This window comes from Camelina sativa, chromosome 17 (assembly GCF_000633955.1).
Source record: "Camelina sativa cultivar DH55 chromosome 17, Cs, whole genome shotgun sequence".
Classification (NCBI taxonomy): Eukaryota; Viridiplantae; Streptophyta; class Magnoliopsida; order Brassicales; family Brassicaceae; genus Camelina; species Camelina sativa.
In genome coordinates, this window is record NC_025701.1 from 6,700,145 (window position 1) to 6,702,881 (window position 2,737).

General features: G+C 28.5%; 1 protein-coding gene across 2 annotated transcripts in view; it reads left to right on the forward strand.

Annotated features, from left to right (window-relative positions):
- The window catches only part of LOC109124832 (protein indeterminate-domain 6, chloroplastic-like), a 3,823-nt gene continuing 3,715 nt past the window's right edge, over positions 2,630 to 2,737 (forward strand). The window contains exon 1 of one of the 2 annotated variants that reach the window (XM_010478213.2): positions 2,630 to 2,715. The gene's annotated coding sequence lies outside the window, so the exon portion shown is untranslated. The remainder of the gene's footprint in view (positions 2,716 to 2,737) is intronic. The other variant, XM_010478214.2, reaches the window with a different exon arrangement.

A 2,737-nucleotide genomic window follows, 5' to 3' on the forward strand; every position in this document is an offset into this window, starting at 1 on the left:
TTCCTCAAAACAGACACAATTCAGGTCTGCAAAATCCTAAGAAACAACATTGATCATTGTTCTGTATATTTGTCTGAGATTTTTCTGATCTTATTGCTGTCTCCATTGTAGCTTCTCTGGTCTTTCTGCTATTCTCAGCTTGAGGAATCAGAGAGGAAGAAGCCATTGAAGCTAACACAAGCGATTCCAGGTGAATCAAAGACATTGGAGTATGAATCTAACTTAACCTTGGAGCAGTCTGGTGTTGCCAATTCCATGATCTCTGCTACATGGGAATGAAAAATCATATCTATAAAACTATCTATTACGCTGTTTCGTAATGTTTATCAGATTAGTTATTTTGAACTCGAGTTTGAATAGAAAAAAAAAAACACATTATGATATTTAATTTGCAATGAATGGAAAAATCATCTATTATGGATACTATAGGCTTCTTTAATGTCATTACTTAAGCTTTCTACTTCCTACTGATTGAATTGGACTAATTAATGGTTTAAAGACTAAACACAAGCGATTCCAGGTGAATCAAAGACATTGGAGTATGAATCTAACTTAACCTTGGAGCAATCTAGTGTTGCCAATTCCATTATCTCGGCTACATGGGATTGAAAACTCGTGTCTACAAAACTTATCTATTATGCTGTTTCTTAAGGTTAATCGGATTGCTCATTTTAGACTCGAGTTATAAAAGAAAAACATTATGATATGTAATTTGCAGTGAATGGAAAGTCATCTCTATTATGGATACTATATGCTTAATGCTTTAAGAAAAAAAAATTAGACATGTGCATATTAGTTATACTTTGACATTATTAAAACTCTAAGCTTTTTTCTTACTCTCTACTGATTCACATAATTGGACTAATTAATGGTTTTTAGACTAAAACGGTCACTAAGAGCTTATGATAGATTTAATAATCTCTACCAATTAAATAAAAATTTATGATTTAAGACTAAAACTGTCACTATGCTTATATTTAGACAATAACCAACAAAGAGCTGAGTTGTAAAGCTGGTCATAGTAAGAGCCCTACGCGCACTAGTAGTGAATGAACTACACGATTCACACGGCGGAGGTAAGGCGCGCGTGCGGATAAATATTCACTGAAACCAAAATATCCGTTTCACGTTTTGCACCACATTACTGACAAGTGGCAATCATAAGTAATTAACTGTGAAACCCAAATTTAGAATAAATACAACAATGCAATGCATAGTTAGTAAAAAATCTAAAACATTTATTGTAATAAGTATGATATGAGCTGTAATTTACCTTTCTTTTTTATTAATTAGTATTGAGACAAAACATAATAATAAGTACCATACATTTGAGGACACGTGTACAACTTAAGACTTTTTAATTAATGGTAAATGTTGCAAATTTGGATTTCTATTACATTTTACTTTCTGAAAGAACATTATTTTAATATATTAGGATATTATTAGCTGTTCACTAATTAATTAAAGTAGTCAAATCTGTTAGCAATTGAATTAAAACACACAGCTTACTGGAGGACACATGTACAACTATAATTAACTGTTTTGACTGAAATGATTTGTATTTCTCTCTTTAAAAAGGTTAATTAATTATTTTATATTTTTGAAAAATTTAGTGTTTATCACTATTTTAAGTAAATAATCTTTTATAAATGGTAACGCCAAAATATACTTTTTTTTGTTTACCAAATGTCAAAATATGCTAATTAAGACTTTTGTCGTTACAGTCATTTAAAAAAAAAAAATAACACATAAATAAAATAATAATAATTTATTAATAACACTTATTTTTGATCAAAAATTTTGTTTAAAATTTTTAGTTAAAAACATAAAACATTATTTTCAAACAAAATTTTGACTGTTGAAATGATACTTAAAAAATATAAATTCAAATTAAATCCCTACTTTTTTTTTTGTAATCACAGTTGAAATGATATAAGGTTAAGTTAAATTTTAAATAGTAATATTTAGTATAGTCTGATGGTTAAGTAGGTAAAAACTATCAGTCGAGGTAAAGAGAAAAAAAAAACTAGCTAGAAGAAACATAGTGAAGGCTTTGGTTGTTTAGAGACAAAAATCATGAGTTAAATGGAGAGAAAGAGAGAGGTTTTGTCATGAAGCCATCAGAAAGACACGAGAAAGACTCTGAGGTGGCCCCCTGACCATACCCGCATGTGCCCACATTTCACCGTTTTACAATGACACCCAAACCGTAACCTTTCCTCTCAGCGCATTTGTTTTAAAATATATCAAAATCTACACTATTTTCATGTTTTTTTAAAAAAATATTTGACTTTATACAGCAACGGTAAAAAAAAATTCAAATAACATTTTTAAAAACACACATAAATAATAATTATAATAATATTTTTAAAAGTTGAATATTTTAGAAAATGTATTTTAAAAATAAAATAATAGTTGAATTTTTTTAATTTTTAAATAAAATAGAAATATTTAATAAGTGGTAAAATGATTAAAAGTGTAGTTTAAAGGTTAAAAAATGCATGGGTTCTCAAAGATATCAAGATGAATCTTTCAACCATTATACCACCATTAGTTGGTTTAGTACTCACTTTTAAAAAGTTAGATTTTTTTTTTCTTTATTTGGGCAAAGGAGATAGGGACTGTAGCTATATATATTGGACATCACAGAAGACCACAAACCCAATTATTAAAACAGTAGAGCAACAAAGCAAGAGATATAGAATAGAGAGAGAGGTAGGGTTTTTTTTTTTTTTTT